Consider the following 24169-nt stretch of genomic DNA (forward strand, 5'->3'; position numbering starts at 1 on the left):
AACAAAATGGAATGAGTTTCAATTCAATTTAGGGCACTTCCGGTTAAAATTATATTTGGCGTACAATTGGTGAATTTTTACCATTTCCGTTGTGTTGCTGGCTTATTATTGGCATTGCAAAGTGTTCCGAGCTGGGTGCAATAATTTTTTTCTCAAAATTCCACCAAAGTGCCGCCAAGTTAATGGTCACGTCTGTCAGTGCATCTTTTATTATCAATATCTCAGCTTTTAGTGGAAATTCAAAATTTCTTTTTGTGGTGCACATTGGTGCTAGCTATCACGAACAAAATGGAATGAGTTTCAATTCAATTTAGGGCACTTCCGGTTAAAGTTATATTTGGCGTACAATTGGTGAATTTTTGCAGTTTCCGTTGTGTTGCTGGCTTATTATTGGCATTGCAAAGTGTTCCGAGCTGGGTGCAATAATTTTTTTCTCAAAATTTCACCAAAGTGCCGCCAAGTTAATGGTCACGTCTGTTAGTGCATCTTTTATTATCAATATATCAGCTTTTAGTGTAAATTCAAAATTTCTTTTTGTGGTGCATATTGGTCTAGCTACCATGAACAAAATAGGATGAGTTTCAATTCAATTTAGAGCACATCCGGTTAAAGGTAAGTTGGCGGGAAAATCGGTTGAATAATTTGTAAATTACTTTGAAAATATGCTAATTTTTGGCATTTCCTGTGTGGGGCTAGTGGTTCTAATACTAGTACTTGCTATTTTGGAAAAAAGCGCTCCAATTTTCCCACAAATTAAACTCATTTTTTTTTTAATTTAAATTTCGCGCGTAACTTTAAATGGAAAATTGAGGCTTTTCCTTGGTGGTGCTAGCTTTTTTATTGGTGGTGCATAGGAGTGCAAAGTGTTCCGAGCTGGGTGCAATAATTTTTTTCTCAAAATTCCACCAAAGTGCCGCCAAGTTAATGGTAAGTTGGCGGGAAAATCGGTTGAGTAATTTGTAAATTACTTTGAAAATATGCTAATTTTTGGTATTTCCTGTGTGGGGCTAGTGGTTCTAATACTAGTACTTGCTATTTTGGAAAAAAGCGCTCCAATTTTCCCGCAAATAAAACTCCATTTTTTTGAATTTAAATTTCGCGCGTAACTTTAAATGGAAAATTGAGGCTTTTCCTTGGTGGTGCTAGCTTTTTTATTGATGGTGCATAGGAGTGCAAAGTGTTCTGAGCAGGGTGCAATAATTTTTTACCCAAAATTCCACCAAAGTGCCGCCAAGTTAATGGTCACGTCTGTCAGTGCATCTTTTATTTTCAATATATCAGCTTTTAGTGTAAATTCAAAATTTCTTTTTGTGGTGCACATTGGTGCTAGCTATCACGAACAAAATGGAATGAGTTTCAATTCAATTTAGGGCACTTCCGGTTAAAGTTATATTTGGCGTACAATTGGTGAATTTTTACAGTTTCCGTTGTGTTGCTGGCTTATTATTGGCATTGCAAAGTGTTCCGAGCTGGGTGCAATAATTTTTTTCTCAAAATTCCACCAAAGTGCCGCAAAGTTAATGGTCACGTCTGTCAGTGCATCTTTTATTATCAATATATCAGCTTTTAGTGTAAATTCAAAATTTCTTTTTGTGGTGCATATTGGTGCTAGCTACCATGAACAAAATAGGATGAGTTTCAATTCAATTTAGAGCACTTCCGGTTAAAGGTATGTTGGCGGGAAAATCGGTTGAATAATTTGTAAATTACTTTGAAAATATGCTAATTTTTGGCATTTCCTGTGTGGGGCTAGTTGTTCTAATACTAGTACTTGCTATTTTGGAAAAAAGCGCTCCAATTTTCCCGCAAATAAGACTCATTTTTTTTGAATTTAAATTTCGCGCGGAACTTTAAATGGAAAATTGAGGCTTTTCCTTGGTGGTGCTAGCTTTTTTATTGGTGGTGCATAGGAGTGCAAAGTGTTCTGAGCAGGGTGCAATAATTTTTTACCCAAAATTCCACCAAAGTGCCGCCAAGTTAATGCTTTTTTTAGCACTTTAATTCCTTATATTTCTGAATGTGTGCATATTTTATTAGATTTTTTTTGTGGTTCTAGCTGGTGCTAGCTCTCCTCTACCTGTATACTAAGTCGCGGTTCGAAATTCAGTGTTTGCGGCAAATTCCTTTGATCTTTTGAATGGCCATATCTCCGTAATTATTAAAGTTAATGAATTTTTTTAAGTGGTGCAATGGAGTGCAAAGTGTACTTAACATAATGAAGTAAGTTTCAATCAAATCCGGCCAAATTTTTTTTGGCGGGAAAAAAACTTTAATTGCTTATTGTGGCTTTTCCTTGGCGAATTTAGATTTTTTTTTGGTGGTGCATAAGAGTGCAATGTGTTTCGAGCTCGGTGCAAAAGTTTTGTCTCAAAATTCAACCAAAGTGCCGCCAGGTTAATGGACCCTAATAGAAAGTGGTGCGTGCCATACCAGATAGTTTTACCTACTGAGATTAGTAGGTTATATGAGCTAATTTGTTTATATGATGAAAACATTGTATTTTGGAATATGTATAAATCAGAAAAAAATGAAATAAAAATAGAGCTGCCGAAGAACCAGGCTAAAGAAATCAAGGAACCAATCCTGCCTTAGGCTAACAAATTCAGGGCGCTAATTAAATAAAAAAAATATCCACACAAAATACTCTATTTTTACAAAGTCGTGGTCTCTTTATTTTGGTTTATTAAGATAATAGAAGTGAAAGAATAGATAATCTAAGACCGCAGTCTTACGAGTTCTGAGAAAGTAAGTTAAGAGCAAAAATCTCGAACAAAGAAAAAGAAATAAAAACCTCAAGATTAATTAAGCGGTGGAATCCGAAGAGATATCTTTAATTCGTCCTTTACTTACTCTGTAATAATAAATCCTTCTGGAATTTGAACATGAGAATTTTTAAGAGACCTTAAATTTTCAACGGTAGGCGTTGTTAGTAGGTAACAATCAAGTTTTGATGGAAGATAATCAAAGTTTATCTTTAAACAGGATTTCCTAAGAAGTACAAATTGTGTGGATGTTTTCTTAGGGATCTTAAGTCCATTAACCGTGGCAAGTTTACTCTCCTAAGACACACATACTCTCTCCCAGATCTTCTGCTAAAAGAGGTAACACTACACAACATGGAGCAAACCGCGGCTCTAAACAATAATTCCATTACCTCAGAAAACATGACTAATCAAAACAAAATTAAAAAATAAATACAAACAAAACAATGTAACTTCATTTTTTCATTTGAATGAGCTTAATAAATTCAAAAAATAATTCCTACAATTTATGCAATAAAACTTTGATTAAGCCAGCCTCGAAAATATACTGCAATATATAAGAGATACGTATGTACCATTACATTAATAGAAATATTTTTGTTTTCTAAAGAGTCAGCATTGTCTAACTCCTAGGGAACCAAATACATTAGGTTCTTTAAAAAATCCAAATAAAAATTTAGCATTCATTTTAGAATGTAATTTTAGTCGATATTTTGATCAGTCAACAACAGTTTGTTTGGGAAGCGAATAATTAAGGTTAATTGCGCTGGACTCCACATAGGAGCTATCGGGTTAGGTACAATTTCAAACCTAGCTATTGAGCAAACTATACTCATTAATGGTGATATGATTCTGGAGTGATTGATGTTACAAAATTAATTCAGAGTCGAAATAACACATCAAATGCCATCAGTCTGTTACCAGCCTTAGCTAAGAAGAGTAACGAAAGAATCCCTATTCCTTCCAATTAACATGTCAAAAGAATTTTTTTTTATAATTATTTTTTCTTAACCACAACAGTCTTCCACTAAAAAAAAATGTTAAGTTTCCAGCTTTTTGAAATTTATTTTTCTTTGCTCTCTTAGCCACTACTGATCATAGCAACTAAATACCAATGTTTCAAAGAAGACCTTTTAAACAGACAACGCTCAAACTTAGTTTACGGACCTCAAGTTTCCCTCACTTTATAGCTTTACTTTAAACAAAATCCCCTTTTCTTTATGTTAGGCTACCTTTTTTGTAAGTTACTTTGAATTCACTTATTTTAAAGTGAATTCTATAAACTAACCATAATTATTAAGTTTATACAAAACGTTTGCCAAAGCTATTATTATATAAAATTGAAATTATATTAATAAATCATAAGATAAACATAAAATAAACTAAATAATCAGAAAACAGAACAATTGAATCCATTTATTCAACTGTTGTTATGGTACTTAAATTGCGCCACTCTTAATGAATACACACTATTTCTAACACACAAATAATAACAATGTTTATTCAGTTATGAAAATGGACAACATACGCACATGTAAATAAATTGAATTATTGTTTGAAATAGTCAGTAGTTCTGTTAAACAATTACGTCATCTGCAAAACGTATTGTCTTATTATTTGTGTAATTTATTTCAATTTGTAAAAACACGCTTACAGAAATGTGCTCTAGCTTTATTAATCTTTCAACTTCTTTTTGTTTTATTTTTTTTTTAATGACATTAATCGCTAAGTTACTTTATACAAAAGAAGTAAAGGTATACATACGATATAACACAGGAGCTCATAATTTTTTTTTTTTAATATTTCAGAAACTCTTGAATATATAGATATGCTATCTATATTCGGAGACCATTAGTTTTTGAGGACCAAGAGTCTATTGAATCCCCAGACTAGACTTAAAAGAACAGAACTAAACAGAAGCTATCGACAACTTAAATTGACTCTTTGACGATAGTTTAAAACTGTCTCCTGACAACAAAAGACTAATTTATACTACTATTTTAAAAAACTCATCGAATAGAGGCTGTAAGGCTCAACCAAACGCACCCATCTCCAAAGGATTCAATCACTTCAATCTAAAAAACTTCGAACTATAGTAAATGCTCCATTTTTTTTGTCTCCAACCTGACTATACACACTGACCTTAACATTCCTTTTAGTACACAAGACGCTAAAACAAGAAACAGAAAACTCCACTTCAACCTGCAATCTCATATAAATACTCTAGCTCAAAAACTTTCTTCAAGAACTCTTCCTGATAACCCGACAAGACGCCTTAAGAAATAGTGGCCTTGTGATCTCCTCTCTAGTGAAGAGAGTGACAAATAGGCTAATGTTTTGGAGTGTTACCACTGGGTAACTTCTCAACTCGTTTACTTTTACTGTTCACTGTTATCACTGTTACTTATAGCGCTATCACCCTGATTGTAACTCAAATAAACGACCGAAAAAAGGGTCTACAGGCATCTACAAGTTGGAGCACTTTCTTTAGACCTTCCGCTTGATTAGACTTACGAACCTGGAGTGAGCAATAATGCTTGGAGACATGTTCTTCATAAAGACGAAGTCTTATCCACTGAAAAGTAAAATTTTAGACCACACAGCGAAACTACTGAGAAACCGATTTGGTAGTTCTAAGTTCTTTGGGTAAGCCCGACTGATATTTTTTTTCTCAAAATATTTGTTATTATTTTCAATTCGTTCGGTTTTAATTTTCTTTTTCAATACTTTCAACTAATAAATAAAAGCTTTGATTGTCATTAGAAAAAAAAAATACAACTTGCATAAAAATGAAATGGCAGTCGTAAAAAATAATAAATAAAAAAAATATGTCCGGAGCTTGAAAGCGAAGCAAAACTTGAACCTCCACACAAGCACCAAAAAATTGATCACATCAAAAACAGACTGCATCAGCAACGTGACGAAACGTCATACGATTGTTAGTGAAGATCATCTCTTTTTCCCCGTTTTAAGAACCATTACGAATCGAACAAAAATTAAAATAAATATGATCAATGGCACACGACAGTATCAGCTTTTAATTAACAATGATTAAATACAAGCCAAAGCAAAAAAAAAAATTCTTAATTATTTTTATAAAATCCTCATGTTTGGAAGGGCACAATGTCTGTCACAAAGATAAATCTAAACAGTTATACATAAATTAAGTAATTTGCATAAGCTTTTTACATAAATTGTGGGTGTTTTGTAAAAGAAATTCCATGCACAAGATTTAATCTACGCGATTTTTCCTTCTTCTTTCTTATATTAAGGACATTTAAAAACTATTTTCCAGCTAGTTAAGTTTTAGACTCTAGTCTTAAAAATTCTACATGAATAAATACATTTTCTTAATGAGATTCTCTAATTTTGTGATTAGTTTTATTTGTTTATGAATACGGTAATCTTAAAATGTTAAAGAATCATGAAATGTAATCCTAAAATGATACAGAATCATGTACATTCATATATTTTGAAACAAGCGAGAAATAAACAGTCCACAATCATAAACCATGCTCAACTCAAACGCTTGGTCGCCATGCAACTCTCCGCATGAACGTTGGACGGTTTACCCCATGGAAAAAGACAATCCATCACGCATCACGTGCTCCGTTTGATGCTATCGCTTAGTACTCCATTCTTTAATCGAGCGTAAACTTTATGTACCATTTGCCCTTCATACTTATGAGTGTGTTTTCCTTCTTTTTTGGATATTTTATTTGTGTGAGAAAAGAAAAGAAAATAGTTTGTTGCTTTGATATGGTATGTTAAACATGACTACTTTATTGCCTCTTTTTAAGAGCACTTTCACTACTCCAAGTTATTTTACTTTCAATTATTCTTACCACACGAAATTTAGTATTCGTCAAGATTTTCAAATTTGTTTTCTCCTAAAATACTAGTTTCTTAAGTCACGCGTTTGAGGTAGACCCCTAAAATGGTTTTCTTCATAAGAGTGATTTTTAATTTTTCAGTTAGGCGCCACGGTAGCGGAGCGGTTAGAGGCGAGACCTGCAAAGCTAATATGCATTGTGGTACTGGGTTCGATTCCCGGTCTTTTATTTAATGGTTAATAAAAGAAATTTACAGTAAAGTATGTTTGCTAGTCGCCTCCGTCCATGAAACCTAATTGGTAGTTGGACGTTAAGCCCCGCCTGAAAAAATAGGCGATTACTTTACTTTACTTAATTTTTCAGTTTTGTCTCAATGTTGCGCAGAAAATTGCAAAAAGATTTAGAAAATAAGAGTGCCTAAATTGTACTTCTTTTACTTGAATTTGATCAACGTTAAATAAAAGCACGTTGAAACATAGCATTCAATCATTTTTAATATTTAATATTAATGTAAATTAAGATAATATTTACTGTTTTGTATAATTCGTAACGGTTTTTGAAGGATCTTCATTTACAAACGCCAGATGTTTCATCGCTGGCTGATTTAGGCTCTGTAGTGACGGTGATGACATGTTTAATTCTTCAGCTAGCGTGGTGTTTTGTGTATGCTTCGCTTAGCAAGTATGCTTCTTCTTTTCATGAATTTAAACGCTTGTAATTTCTTTCACATGCCAGTAGTACCAATGAAAGCTTCATTTTTTACCTAAAAGTAATGAAGAAGTCAAAAATCAAAATAAAACCAATTGAAAATAGTAACAAATAATAAAAGAAAAATCAAGTTTTCCTTAAAGGAAAACGAAAAATCAATAACTAACATAACTTCTGGGCCGGTTTCTTGCAGTATTTAGGTCAGGTTAGGCTGAGACGGGCCACGGGATGCTCAAAATAGTAGCAAGGACTATATTCATGAAATTTTACTGGGGGGAACTAGAAAGGTACCCGCTATCTTACATTGGGAAAACTTTGATGATGCATCTGCACACGCTTCATTGCTTACTCGTAAATTTTTGGTTAAAAACAACACTATAATGATGCCCACAGTCTCCATATTTGCCAAACATGGCTGCGAGTGACTTTTTTCTATTCCCAAAAAATAAAGAGAACTTTACAGGGCCGTAGATTTGTAAGTATAGATGAGTTTAAAGACGCATCGCTGAGAGAGCTAAAAGCTAACCCACAGAACGAGTTTCAGAAGTGTTTCAGGGATTAGAAAAAGCGCTGGCTTAAGTGTGAGGGATTATTTTGAAGGGGATAGCGTTGTTGTGGTCGAATAAATAAAATTCTGAAATAAATAAATAAAACTAAATTCCAGTTATTTTTTGAACGCACTACATACGTCCTAAGTACCATGCTAAGAGCGAATAAAATCTTTCTATACTACGATTTTCTCATACTAACCCAGAGTCATTAAAATGTTCTACACTCTCAGCTTAGTATCGCTTAGCATGCAATGCTTAATATTCCACACATCAAGTCATCTCACCTTGTCAAACCCAAGCAAGAACTCTATTCTCTTTAAGTATTCGTGGTAGTTCACAAAACAAGTTCAGAGCTCGGTTTAACTTGTAATTATACTTAATTATATGCTTTAATTAATATTATCTTTCCATAAAATCTAAACTCTCTTTCTCTGATCTAACATCGTCCATAGCAACCCACTACATACGAGGTGTGTTCAATAAATAAGGTGAATTTTCAAATTTCGCGGGCTACGTACATTCGAATTACGAATGTTTTTTTTTATGTTGGTACACTTGTCTCGAACATATTTTCAAAGTTGTAGCTATATAGCATGTTTAGTTTGTTTGTGAGAGGCATAAATAAGGCAAGTGTTTTGCGAGTTCGGCTATTTTCTTCTGTCGAAAAAAATGGATCAACGAAGTTGCATCAAATTTTATGTAAAAAATGGAATTAAGTGCTCAAAAACACTTGAAATGTTGACAGTGGCGTACGGTGAGAGTACTCTGGGTCAAAAAAAGGTTTACAAGTGTTACAAGCTTTTCACAGAAGGTCGAGAAGATGCGAATGACGACGCTCGCCCTGGACGCCCCAGTACATCAACAACCGATGAAAATGTTAAGAAAGTAAAGAAAATTGTCATGAAGACTCGTCGAATCACAATTAGAGAAGTTGTTGAGGATGTCGGCATATCGGTTGGCACATGTCATGCAATTTTTTCTGAAATTTTGGGCATGAAGCGTGTGGCAGCGAAGTTCGTTCCAAAATTGCTGAATTTTGATAAAAAAAAAAAAATCGTCGCATGAGCATCGCTCAGGAATTGTTGAATGACATTATCATGCCTCAGCCACCGTATTCACCAGATTTGGCGCCCTGTGACTTTTTCCTGTTCCCATGATTGAAGAGACCCATGAAAGGACGGCGTTTTGCGACGATTGAGGAGATAAAAACCGAATCGCTGAGAGAGCTCAAGGACATACCAAAAAGTGCATATCAGAACTGTTTCGAGGATTGGAAAAAACGCTGGCACAAATCTATTATATCTGAGGGGGACTACTTTGAAGGAGACCAAATAAAAATCGATGAATAAATAAATATTTTTTGAGAAAAATGAAAATTCACCTTATTTTTTGAACACACCTCGTACATACCTCTCGGTAAAACCACGCCCAATACTTGGTAAGAAAAGTTTTTTTTACATTTTAAATGATAAAACTATCCAAAACATGATGCGCTTGAACAATAACTTCCCGTCGCAGACAGTTCCACAGTTAAAATACTACAAAGAAAACATTTGATTCAACGAAGCTTGTGATTCAAGAATCACTTTTTTCAACAATAAAAATAATATATCGCGTTTTACCAAAATGAGAACAAGAGAGAGTAAATTATTAAAAGGTTTTTTGTTTTTACTTCTCTTTCCAGGTAGAATGAAAATAAAAGATTAAGGTGTCCACATTAAATTTTGAATAAAACATAAAGGTATCTAACTTTATTTATATACTAAACAAGATCCAACTTTAATTAACAAAATAATAAATATATTCAAAGAGTTTAGCTTTAAATCTAGATAAGTGTTGGCTTACAAATTGTTTTAAATTGGCCAGAGAAGTTAGTGAAGATAATGTTTTATCTAAATTACATCGGCTCTACTCTTTTTACACTTTAATGCTAACGGTCAGCATGTGCGATTAGAGAAGAAGACATGTAGCCGACATTATTTTACATATTTAGTAGCACTCATGTATACACTTCGGTACTGCCCGCACATTAATTACTTACAACACAAGTACATTATTATTTCAATATTTGTTTTCCATGAGTACAATTAAAATTCTTTCATCAATTTTAGAAATGTTTCTTCAATAACCCTATCGCTAATTGAAATTAAGATTGAATTAATTGTATGGTTTCTAATATCTTTTGGATTGAGAGAGGAAGTTCAGATATAAATTTGAATCAAACAATGGTCTGATAAAAAAGACAGGTTTAATCCAATTTCTTTCTGCATCGTTTACTTTCCTCTTTTTAATATTTATGTGATCTCCTTTAGGACTTTTAACAAACATAAAATAACACTATCACTATTATCTTTTATCACTAAAGAGCAAGTAATAATTTTATGTAAGCAACTCAGCCTTTATCTTTTTTTGATACTACTTCTGTACAAAATTACATTTCTTCTCTTGATCGAATCTTTAATAAGATGTGTGTTCACTAGGTATTCGATCTTCCTTAATACTCAATTGATATAACAACCATTCAATCACAACCGAATCTCCTTCAATGTAATCCCCTTTGGGCGGCCTCAAACTTGCTAATGATTTTACAACAATGCAACTGTCGGACAAAATGCAGCTAGCCTGTCGCATTCTACATGTCTGAAATCTAGTCTTTTTTATACACATTTTTCCTCCTTCTGCCTTGCGTTAAGTGACGAACAATTATTATTTTTATTGTTGAATGTTTATCAATCAGGGATGAACGCAAGCTTCGACAATGATTAGTGATTGATTAACCTCCTAACTGTTATTAAAATAGAGGATCCTCAAAATAGGTTCCTGGTAAGATCGTAGAAATTTAGCCTGAGCCTCTTAAAAACTATTAAGGAAGAATCAGCTCGCCATTTCTATAAGCGATATTGGTAAAGGGTATCCCAGAGAACTGTTGCCTTACTTTGAATACCACTAATGGGCCCTATCAGTTAGTTAATGTGTACAAGTACGAGACAGGTACGAACTACTTGGGCTGTGGACACCCACATACATTCATTACCACACAGAAATTCTACAATTGTCTGTACAATATGCAATCACATCGACTTCTAAGTAACTAGGTCGCAGTCGATTTCTTTTTACAGTAAGATAAATTAATAATACAACACACTTCCAAAACAAGAAATTGTATAAGAAAATAAATGAACACAAATATGACGTAATAGTTGAAGAAAATATGTTATATGTACCTAAGTAAAATTATTGCAAAAGAAAGAAAAACTTAGCATTGTTAAACAAACACAAAACATATTAGTGTTGCCTAGGTAGCTCTGAAATATACGTATTTCTAACTTGAACATTACTTTCTAGGCAAATGATGAGAGACAAAGATAAATAATCGTAATATCGTTTAATATTTTGCCTTTTTCTTTACCACTTTGTTTTATTTTTTTCATTCATCATTGTCAACCAAGTTTTTATATTATTTACATTCCCAGTTACGTTTTTTTTTCGTACTTTTGACTAGGTAATTTAAGTTCGAACAAGTATTTATTTATTTTTTGTATAAGAGTAGGTAACTGTATGAATATTTAAACTAGACTTAAACTAATTATTGAATCATCAAGCCTTAAAGTTATGAATGAGAAGGTTTTTATCGGAGTATTTTTATAGGTGGCTGAGATTTCGGCTTTTGGAAAAGATAAAAGCCTTCCAAGTTTTTAACCTCTACATGCTTCTCACCAAACTCCACAGACTAGCCATCTAGACAATCAAGACTAGAACTGGTATTGGTGCTCTAAACGTGTTTACTTCAGCGCAGCTTCTTCAGGGCTTCGACAAACTACTAAATAGAAAACTCCCTCGAACCCTGTGTTCTTTCAAAGTTTTGGAAGTTTGGATTAAATCAAGTTCTTTTATTTGGTTATGGAATAGGAGAAATCACTGAAAGACTGTTATCAACTACGTAAATGAAAATCCAATTAAGGTATCTTTCAGCCCTATCTAACTTTTCCACCATTAAAAAATAGAATAATTTCTTGCTCCGTCTAATACCGAAAATTATACTCATGAGGTTATTGTTAATTCTTATGCTGTTCTTTTTACATTCCTGTTGCCTGCGGATCACTACCTTACGGCAGCCAAGCGCTCTTCACTTGTTCTAATTAAGATTTGAAATGGATACTCACAATAAAGGAATACTTTAGACAGAGAAAATTAGATGGGAGTGTATACCTTGGGAAAAGTTTTAAAAAAGTAACAGCGTACTTTAAGGTAGTTAGTTACTCAGTTAAGTTTAATTAAAGTTAATTAGTTCCTTTAATGGTGGGAGTAACACAATTTTCCTCGTATGGTTAAAATAATTATTACAATGCGCCAGAACTTTTGTTCTTATCTTGCAACAGGTGGTAGGTAGTATATTTTCAGAACAGCACATTTTTATTAACTTTTTTTTAAATAAATATTCTTTACAATTGCTGTTAATGAGAATAGATTAACAGTGCCGAGTGATACTCACATTTCGAGTAAGGAAGCTGACAACCAAAGGTTACTAATACCCACAGCAAAATATTTGGTCCATCATGGTGTAATGCGAAAAGAATAATTTTTTAAAAAAAAATGCAGCATTCATAACGGAGCTGAGGTTAAAATAACATATTTTTAAGTTATGGCAGAAAAATTTACTTTCAGCTAATAACCGTTTTACAAATGATTTTTTTTTTAACCTTAAACTTACTTTACCCGTTGTAGTACCAGCAGTATTAATTTCCGGCGAGTTAATTAATATCGTGTATAAAATTAGTTTCCCGAGTTTTCTGTCCTTTCATCTGTTTAGTTTAAATCGGCTCGTTTATTCCACAGAAATATGCATAAAAATCGCGATTTACTTAATTTATTGAAACAATTATATTGATCCATTCCTGGCCAGATGATCAGCTTTCTCATTCCCTTCAATCCCCACATGACCAGGCACCCATTCCAGCCGAATAACTTGGCCTTACCTGATTGTATAAATCTAGTTTACAACATTACAATTTGAGCAATTTTGTTCGTTATATTTTGTTTTTTCTCAATTTTATGTAAATGGGAAATTTGAATGTAATTGTTTTGTAAATAAATAACTTGGTAAACACTGCTTAAACACCGTTCATTTTTTTGATTTAAGATTGAGTTTCAAATAATTTTCTACATTCTTTTGAGCGTAGCAAAAATATTTTATGTAAAAACAATTTTATGAATCTGAATCTAAATAAAATTATTTGAATGTTATTTTTTGCAATCATTAGAGCTATATAATTAAACAAACAAATAAGTATTAAGAAGTTTTTATAGAAGAACAGCTCTAGAAATGCAGAGAGAGAAAAATCTGTCAAGATATAAACTTTTTTTTTATCTTATTCTTTTTAGCTGACCTAATTCCACATCTCCGCAATAACAACATTTATCCGACTTAAAAGTACTTCTTTAATTTTGTTTTCTTTCAGATTTTTTTCTAACCATTTCAAAATTTTGTTATGTTGAAGTGTTTATAGTATAAGTTGTGAAGTTTTCACTGTAAGTTAGATCAAATTTTTAAAGATTATATAAAAATTATTCGTTATTTATTTTTTAATTTAAGGTAGATCAATATATCTGACAGTCATTGGCATCAAAGCTTTTAAGTCAGTGCATTTTTGGTTGCAGTTAGTATGCACTCGTTGCAGATAACACTGTCAATCACTGGACAATAAACTACAAGTAAAGGGCAGAGAATGCAACTTAATTCGAACGAGGGAATCCAGAGCGCTAACTATTACGATCCCTTTCCATTAAGCTATTTGACATCGTACAGGCAAAGGATTAGCTCAGTGCACTGGACTCGCAAGTAAGGAGTAAACAATAATTTTAAATATATATATAAGGTAAGTGGGGGGAAGATGCCAGTTGGGGGAAGATGCAAGTATCGTCATATTTTGCATATCTACAACTGGATGACAGCAATTCCCACGTTAAAGTGTGTAGTAAACAACTGTGAATACCGTGCTTGTGAGTATTTCTATTTATATCTAGTTTAATCGTCGTTAAACTGAAAATTCAACTCTTTGAACTTGGCGAGTACCCATGTTATAATATTTCGTTGTCAATACTTAAGGTTTGGTGACGGATTGACTAGATTAAACGTAATTCCGTGATATTTGTGTCGTGTACATCTTGGTGAGTACGTGTTAGCTTGAAACAACATGACTGAAGCCTTAGTACAAAAATAAACCTATGTGGCGTCTTCCTCAAGTGCTTGGGGTAAGATGCCACCTATTGAAGTGTTTCAATTTCATATTGATTCTCGTTCATTATTACATTATAATGATATATTTTATAATATAAAATCAATATAAAACAATTACTGACAAACGAAATATAGTTTTTGTATAATACATTAATATTATTAACCCCTGAGCCGTCACCTTATGTGAAGTGCCATAAGCCGTCACCTCGGGCCATATTGACCCAGCATTAAAAACTATTAAATAAAAAGGAAAACTAACTAATATCATGTTATAGGGAATAGAAATCAAAGACAAAACTTTTTGGCAGCAGGCCCTTAACAACTGGATCCTTTCTAACCCGGGACGCAGAATCACCAGACTTCAATTTGGGTCTTTGCTGAGCGCAGCGTGGAATAGGGCAGTCACTGTTGGAAATGGCACCGTGGGATTTTCTGCACGCGGAATTTATCCATACGATCCACAAAAAATTCCAGAACATGCTTATACCATTTCTTACAATATGAAAGAAAATTTGAATGCCACACAAGAAGTTAACGCACCTCTGGCAATAGCTTCAACAAACAGCAGCGGTGCCATCACTTCTTTTGAAGAAATTAGTCCTATCCCCAGATTTCAGAAACCCAAGCAAACTCGAAGAAAGAAACAAACTGCTGAAGTCCTTACGACGGTGGAGAAACGGGAGGCATTGAGAAGAAAGGCTACTCTGCCGACAAAAAAAAGGGGGAAAAGTACTGCAGAAAAAGGAAAGGAAGGACAGTTCATCTTCAGCATCCTCCGCTCCCGATAATTTGGTAATGACCAGTGGTGAGAAAGACATTGAAGAGGAGGACGATGATTTTTGTATTGAGTGTAAAGGATATTTTTATGATAGGAAGGGCCCAAAATGCGATTGGCTTCAATGCATAACATGCAAGAGATGGCTACATGAAATTTGCAGCAAAGACAATTTGCATTGCAAAAAATGTTAAAAATTAAACAAAAAATGTCTTTTGCTCAGTGTTCCTTCCCCTCAGTGTTTAATGAGAATATTTTGCTGTTTACCTAACATTAAATTTGTAATTTTTTCTTTCTCAATTTATATCTTAAGGTATTGTTGCATCTTCCCCCGCATCAACTGGCATCTTCCCCACATGATGGGGGAAGATGCCAGTTTTGACAAATTTATGGACCTACAATGAGTAGAATATATAGAATTGTTTTCACCCACAACGATTATAACCCATTTAGTACGAGAAAATAGTCAATTATTCGATAGTTATGCAAATATCTACTTTAATATACAAATAAGCCTAACACTTTTTCTTTTTTTTATTTAAAAAATATATTTTTCTGTTAAGGTAAATACATGTTACGAAAATATTTAAGTATTTATCTTTATGTTCGATCAGACAGTTATGGAAATCTCTAATACTTACATAATTAAAACAGCAATTAAAGGCCGTACTGCAAAATTTAATGAAAGTTCTAAAGAAAGCCACAAACGTTGAGGTATTTATTAAAAGTTAATGAAAGGGAGAAACACCAGTTTATAATAGCCTGTGGAAGAGCTAAAAGAAAAAACCGGTCTAGATATTTAACATCTAATAATACATCCGGAAATAAAACGCATTGACTGTGACTTAAGCAAAGCGCTCATGGAAGGGAATTAATTTCATTTTATTAGCGATCTCCTCTCGACAACCTCAAAGGTAGTTAAATTCTGTAATTGAATTCCAACAAAATTTATCGCTGTTTTTATTGTTAATCATCTTTAAGTTTTAGATCTCAGTGACCTTTTTTTTCCTATTTATTTCTTCCAAGTCGAATTCCCAAAACAAATTATTAATAATAGTGTTCCCTGGGATTAATGTCGTTTATGACGGAATATAATTACAATATTAATAATAACTAATGTATAATTTCTCGCCGTGTGGACTGCAGTCTGGCAAATATAAGTTATTTTCTAATGCCTTCTATAGCCTTGATAGAGAAAATGACGATATTATTATGATGATAATAATGGCGATAATATTTCTTCATCAAATAAAAGAATCGCTGGTAGTAGAAAATTTCTGACTGATGAAAAGAATACAAATGGCATGCAAAATGCGAAGGGACAGTATACAAACAAAACCAACTCAAAAAAACTTAATGTGAAATGTTGGTACATCTTTTTTTTAAACGATAATATCAAAAAGGATTGGGAAGTAAGTCTCGTCCTTAATTATCGCAGTAGGAGGATGAAACTTCATGTAGGGGCATGGTAATGGAAAATGGGGAAAAAAGATATAAGCCGTTAAAATGCCATAAATCCTAAAAAAAAAAACAAACTGTAAGTTATATTGTATCGCAGTTATGAGAAGATTCAATTGTAAGCTCAAGTTACCGCACCTACTAGCATACAGCCCTCAAAGTGTCAATGCTGGAGAGAGAAACTGGCGTATTAGCAATCTTTTTTGATAATTCATAAAAGAAATTATTTACTATTAAATAAATAAATTGAATGTTACAGCATTTCACTACCAGTAAATAATATTTGAAAACTTAAGACTTCTTTGTAGAGTATTCCTAATCGTTTTTGGTGACTCGTGACTCATGCCGCATGACTCATTAATCCAAAAGGAAAAAATAATACAATCAATTCCAGTCATAATTGTTTATTTTTTTACCAAGCTTACGGACCTAAGGGCTAACTAGGCCATCTTCGGAGCTTACTATATATTATTTTTTTAAATTGTATATCTAAGGTTGGTGACTGTTCTGTCCTTCTGTTTATGTACGCGAATAGACGGGAATTGGCTATATTCTTTCTTCTTTTAAGACGTCTTCATAATTTGTAAGCTTGCAGACATGAATTTAATTGATTAGTAAATCTATAATAACAATTTGACATTTTTCTTAAAAAAAAACCTAGAACAAATAAAACAAAATAACCTACAAACACAAAACTAAAAATATTCTTAATCATTGTTACAGTAATAAGAAAAGCGATGTATACTTGGAGTAAACCCAAAGATGACAGCCAATGATTAATTTTAGTAAAAGATAAGGCTTTATCCAGCTTCCCTAAGGGAATAATCCTTAAGATCCCTTCAGTTTGAGAAAAAAAATTGTGTTCTTGAGATTCCTGAAGATATTCACGCTCGCAACTCATTTATCCCTGTCCTGTCACAATTTTCTTTACCACCTTCAGGCATCATACTACTATACACGGCTATAACCTTTTTCTTTCTCTTTTTCTTCAAAAGTTATTTGTTTCCTTTGTTCTTTTAGTTTAAAGAACTTAGATACTTTAAAAAAAGAATATGACTTTAAATGCATTGATATTCTTTTTTTTTTTGCTACTCTATCAAGACTTGGCAAAGAATAATTTTTATAATCGTAAATGATTATTTAACTCAAAAATTAATCTTGATGAGTTTCCTTTGTTTGTAAAAGAAAACTAAAAGCCATTGGCCGGTGAATTGTTGGCACCGCTGGGAAGAGAGAGAGATGAAAAATTTCAAAATGATTGTTAGGCACGCTGTCAAAACAATTACCTAGGTATCACATTCTGTGCAGTACTGATCTAATATCAAACTAGTCATTTAAACGAATAAGCTGTCAGAAGACACAAGCAGAAATTAAATCTTGGATTTTCAAACAATTAACGCAAAGATGTTTACATTTAATACTTCCAAAATATCACTTCTTATAATTCTAGAGAATTATATTACCTATTGATATCTATTGGCATATTTAAAATGCTATAAACTTATCTGAGGCAGTTTGGAAGTTTATAATACAACAATTAAGCGTTTCTCTGTACGTTACTAATGGTTGCATGCGTTCACTCTTCCATCAAGTACAGATTTAGGAACTCCGATTGTGTACAGAGTAGAGCAAATTGTTCAAAGGTGTTTTTATTTGAATTCAATTTATAATTCTTTTTATTCCTTTAATTATTCCCTAAATAGAGTTCTTACTAACTTTGTTATACATCCAATAAAATATCTTACATTATTATTTCTTAATATCACTATTCGAAGTTTATTTCCTCCGAGGTTTTATCAAATATAAAAACAATAAATCAGAGGTAACATTTAGAACGCTATGAATTGTTTATGTTATAGATCTCCCAATTGATAAACTTTGGGAATTAACAGGTTGTGAAGTGCTAATGAATAAGCCGACACAGGAGATTGTGGAGATCTAATGAATAAGCCAAGAACTTATTACTCCCTCTGATCCCCAAATTAAATAATGGTGGATGGAATACTTCACCGGACCGCCAGTACACCTCCACAATCGTCTTTAACAAAGTTTATTGAGTAGTTCAAAATGATGATTTATTCACATTGTTTGGCATATTTCTTTAATTAACTAAAGAATAACACACAGATCTAAACTCGTTAAACGAAAATCCTTTCTTTTGAAATTGGTACCTAACACTCATTTAAACTCATATACCATTTTTCTTCTTTTTATTTTATTTTATTATTTTTAATGTAAGTTTTATATTTTTGAATATAGTTCTTAAATAAATTAATTATTAAATTACACGTTTGCAAAAAATGGTACTGGATTAGATGTTTCTGATCAGTTATATTCTTATGGTAGGTGAATTCCTTTCATAATGCCGACGCTGTTTTAAGGCCTACTTTTTTGCAATTAATCACAGATTTCTGCATCAATTTTTAAAATAACCCCTATGCATTGTATACCGTTCGAAAGGTGATCGTATGTGATGTTTATCCTGAATAGTGCACGGTTTTTTCATATAAAATGTTTTTGAGAAAAATGAAGTCAAAGTTTTTGGAAAAAATTAGAAACTTGCTATTTCTTATGTTTGGGCCACAATTTGAAATACTTAATTTTATTATTTTGGAATACAAATTAGCTTATTTAACCGGAAATTTAACCTTCTTTCTAATGAGCTAATTGAAATTGCTGCAGCTACAATAGTTTGAGAAATATAGACAACTGTTTGCTAAAAAGTAATAGTTCCTTGAAAAAACATAAAATTAAAAATATCTATAAAACGGAGCCGAATCGAGCCATAGTTTATATAGAATTTTTTGTTGCAAATGATACCCAGAATCGCCTCCCGAAGTTACCGTAGTCTTATGCTGAACACCCTGTATATTTTTTTATTTTTGAATGTTATTTAATCAATAAAAATCTAAATAACGATATGAGAAAAGTTATGTTCCAAATAGCATCTAGCATGTAAAATATCCTATTATTCTTCAGTTGGAAGAAATCTCGAGCAAAAAGTGTGCTTCAGCAATGTGCCTCGTTCATTTTCGTAGGTTTATACTCGGTCAATATCTGAAGCCAGAGCTGTGTGGCTTGATTTCAAAGCTTCAGTCTCAAAAATCCATTATTTCTTTTTATGTGAATCCAAGGTGTATATGTTTCCGGCCTCTTTAAGTGAAAATGTCTAAGAGCACTTGCTAAAAAGATTTAAGCTGACATAATCTTGGTCACTCGACAATGTTTTACCCTAATTAGAAAGCAGGGCTCTAATCACGTCAAATATATTTAAGAGAAGGAGCAGTAAAGGATTTGTACGTCGCTGAGTTTAATAATGGCACAAGAATTAATTAATAACAAAGTAACTCGGGAAAGAATCAGCTGGATTCCCAAGCAAAGACTAGGGCTCGAATCCAGCTGCCAGATTTAAGATTTTCTTTTCCGAGGAGCTTATTCCGAAGGGCAGAAGTGCACTGGAAAATGCTTCAGTCTGAACGAAAAAGATCAATATAAATCGTAATAAAGGAACATGAAAAGCAAAAAGGAGAATTTCTTCTAATGTACATTCATAACTGTATTAAGAATGCAAGGGAAGTTGGGCCAACCAGAGAAGTTGTAGATAAAATTATACTTCTAAAAGGAAAGTTGCTTTCTTTCTCTGGAAAATGGAGCCATGGTGTTCTAAATTCCTGTTTATAAGAAGCAAAAAAAAATCCAAATAATTGAGGTACAAAGTATTCCTTTGATACTTTCACACCAATCCACGATTTTTAGATAGAAAGAGACTCTTTATTGGTAAGATTATCTTTTTTATTTACAATTGAATTCGTGTTCATTTAAAAAGTATTTTCGATAAAAGGAGCTGTTAATTTTTTTAAACCTGATAATTAAACATTCATAAAATAAAAGAAAAAATATGTATATAATTAAATTTTTCTTGTATCATTATTTAATCAAGCAAGAATCATCACTTAATTTATTTTTAATTTAAGGTGCGATAACATGAGGTCGTTGGCTGCCACCGGGCACTATTTCCCAGTTATAGACAGGGGTGTCCATAATCGGAGAGTGACCTGAAAGAAGCTTTTTGGCATCTTTCCCCAGATAAGGGGGCATATTCCTGTGAAATGGACCACATTCGCAAGGACATCCACATTACACAAGTGTAAGGGACCACTCTATTTCTCCTACACATTTGATAATTTAACTTAATTAATTCCCCTCTGTCTCAAATATAATAGTTCTACTAAAGTGATAAGTTAATTTACTTTTGAATAATTTTGGTCTTACACATTACCGAAGCCCACAAAGAGCACGAGCGATTAAGTCTCCAAGCTGATTGGCTATGAGTACAGGAGCTCCTTCTACCAAATAACTGAATGTCAAAATTTAGTTCCTATTGCAGTTTCTATGGAGTTAGCTTGCTCTGAATTTATTCAAGCGATCCCCTCAAATAAGCAATCAACCACAATCTGAAGCAAACTATTAAAGAAAAACTGGCAAATGTTTTACATTTGCAGTCCTGCGATTGCGATTTCGCATAATAATAATCTAATGAAAATCTTAACCCAATGTGAAATCGAATTCAGTAAGTAATATTATTTATACTGTGATACAATATTTACGGCTTTGAGAAAACAAGAATCGAAAAATCAGAGAAGGGGCAGCTACACTTTCCCTAGAGGCCACGAAGAAAGCAGAACACTCTTCTTCCCCAACACAAGAAAATACATAAAAAGTTCAGCATGGATTAAAGAGATCATTTACCTACTTCAGACTTAATGTACATCAGTTAGTTCAGATCAACACTCACAACTTAAACGTAGATTTCCAACCAAGTTTCCTCACTAGGTACTCCACATTTACAATAATATTCCATAATACTTAAATTCATTCTTATTAAATGATTCTCAGTTCGGGTGCTTATACCCTCGGATACCCTCGGGGGTTTCGTGCAGTCTTCTACAGTTGTTACTTCGCGCAAAAGATATTGTCGCCGCATTAATAATTAAAGAGAAGGACAATATTCTGAGGTACAATTCTGAGGTATAATTCTGAGGTACAATAGCAAGCCTATTGTCAAATATCTCTAACTAGATACTATTAATTAGAAAATAAAATATAATCAAATGGGTGACTGTGGTACACCTACGTTAAAGAGTTAGAAATACGCTAATATCAGCTTCTGTTAAAATCCCCATTGCCTAGTTGATGAGTTATTAAGTAAGGATTTGATTAACAAACATTTTCCAATTTTAGCAGCAGTAAAGACAAAAAATCCAAATGATGGAACGTGCAACGTTTTAGAAGAGTAGAGACAGTCCCTTCAGAAATAATATCATAATAGACTAGTGGTTAGATTGCAAACTAAATTCGTTGCCCTCTAAGTGGGCATAATATTATGTAAATTATACTTCTCAATAACAGCTTACCTTGCAATTACGAAAAGAAAATTAATATCAAAAGATGTATAATGAATGAATAATAAATATTACTTACTCACCTGGACTAACCAATCATAAATATTTGGCCAAAGAGAGAGCTGTGCAAACGATATCAGACGAGTCACAACAAGACGTAGGTAATTTAAATTTGCTCTTGAGGTAAATAAAAATGTATTGAATCCAAATCGAATTATGCATAAAACCCTAAGAAAGAAAAGTTCTATTACGATTACACGAATATAAAATGTCCACAAATAAACGAAAAAGTCTGAACGTTTCTTTCAGATGCTGTTGGTGCCCTTTAACAGAAAATTATAATTAATGCGAACTGAGAATACACTACCCTTCAGGCTTAAAAGAATTTCTTATGATAAGGCACCAAAAGTATCCGATATTTGAAACAGATAGTAGAAAAGTAAACATTCGAAGAAAAAAACAATTATTGTAAATTTAACATTTTTTGCCGGTACCAAAATGAAATTATTGTCTTCTTTTTTGCGAAATAACTCAATTTAAGATTATTTATTTCAATTGTGATAAATTTATGTATTTGGCAAGGTTACAGAAGATTCAAGAATTACAGCAACAAAAATAAAATATTAATAAATAAAAGAAAGATCTTTGCATAGAATAAACATGACCAAACTGTAATCTCTTAAATGCACTGTTAGATCTTATATTTATGTAAAATGGAAAATAATTTCCTGCATATACATATTTGATCTTCAGTAAATTTGAAAAAATGGCTACTAAAACACATCTTACCACTGTTTTATTATGTGAGTTCTTTTTTCGTGTTAGAAGTACTAAATTTGGATTTCTGGTTTTAATATTAAGAAAGAACACTAAATTTAATCTGCAAATTTAGTATTTTCCTCTTAAATGGTTGGTTCTTACAACTGTTCTTTCAACAGATTGAGCCCTAAAAAAAATATTTAATATTTAGTCTGCTTTAATAATTATTTATTACATTAATAAAATGACTCTAACAATACTCTTTTAAACATTGTATAAAATTGCTCGAGGAGTGAAAGAGGCAAGCATTACATTAATTCGCTGTGATGTACAGTTTTTCAAACTATATAATATTATCTCTTTAACAAAAACTTACAGTTTAAAAAGTTAAGTATAAGGGTTGATTAAACGCCAAAAGGTACACAAATCAGCAAGTACCCAACATTTCATTAATACTTCATTGATATTATTTAAGTAATTTTACTGCATTAATTTTCATTAATATTTTTTAGAATTCATTAGATGTCACAGACCCTTATGCTGGCCATTTTCATCTACAAAATATATGTTCAAGTAGCACTGTAGATTGATTGTAGTATCTATTTATCTATAATAATCAAACTATTAATCACAGGTTAAAAAAAAAATCATAAAAAATATGAGGCTAAAAATTCAAAAACTGTTTTTAAAAAATGCTTACACCAACATACATCAATGATTTTGCTTATTTTATTTATTTATTTTTATTTTTAAACAAAAATATATAAGTTCATTCTTCGATTAATGTAATTGTTACTTTATGTAGTAGTCAAACGTTTATAATAATAGGTAATAATTAATCTGGCTTTATCCGCAAATAATATAGTTTTCTTCAATTACATTCTCAATCTAGGTATTCTTCTAGGTATATATGTAATATAAAATAAATAAAATATGCATAAATAAAATTAGGGGGACTAAATTAAATTACAATTGAGAAATGAATAATTATTGTTGCACAATCTACTTGTTATTAACTGTGTGTTATTTGTGCTCACGAATATTTCGGTAAGACGAATTCAATACTAAAATATTGTTTTAAATCCTCCGAGATTCAAATTTAATCAGTAGCCGACTCTAACTTTGTCTTTTTCTACTTTAACATGCATGTACTTATATGTGACAACTTCAGAATAAAGCATATTAAAGATAAATCAGAAGAATAATTTGGAATACAGTTAAAATAAAGTACCTATTTAATAACGAAGTTATAATATACATTTTATCATAATTATAACAAAAAAATATTATGAATGAACTGGCCAGCATAAGGGTCTGTGACATCTAATGAATTCTAAAAAATATTAATGAAAATTAATGCAGTAAAATTACTTAAATAATATCAATGAAGTATTAATGAAATGTTGGGTACTTGCTGATTTGTGTACCTTTTGGCGTTTAATCAACCCTTATACTTAACTTTTTAAACTGTAAGTTTTTGTTAAAGAGATTTTTGTACCTTTTGGATAGATTTTCCTTTTTGTCTATTTTACAAAGTTACTTATCTGCTTCACAGATTTTTTTAAAATTTAGAATAAGCAATTCTATCATTATAACCTGATAAGGTGTTAAGTCGGAACCATAACTACCATTGGAGAGATCTTTTTAAAGAATGATTATAGTTGCCATCCTCAATAACAACTT

At 32.2% G+C, this 24169-nt stretch overlaps 1 protein-coding gene across 1 annotated transcript in view; it reads right to left on the bottom strand.

Annotated features, from left to right (window-relative positions):
* Nucleotides 1-24169, bottom strand: part of LOC141452377 (neuroligin-4, X-linked-like) — a 673353-nt gene that overhangs the window by 419630 nt on the left and 229554 nt on the right. Inside the window, exons 7-9 of the mRNA XM_074124433.1 lie at nt 22517-22673; nt 21811-21955; nt 7127-7358 (exon numbers count right to left, since the gene is read on the bottom strand). The gene's annotated coding sequence lies outside the window, so the exon portion shown is untranslated. The remainder of the gene's footprint in view (nt 1-7126; nt 7359-21810; nt 21956-22516; nt 22674-24169) is intronic.

Source organism: Rhodnius prolixus, unplaced genomic scaffold, assembly GCF_049639745.1.
Source record: "Rhodnius prolixus isolate KJV_2025 unplaced genomic scaffold, Rpr scaffold_3, whole genome shotgun sequence".
NCBI lineage: Eukaryota > Metazoa > Arthropoda > Insecta > Hemiptera > Reduviidae > Rhodnius > Rhodnius prolixus.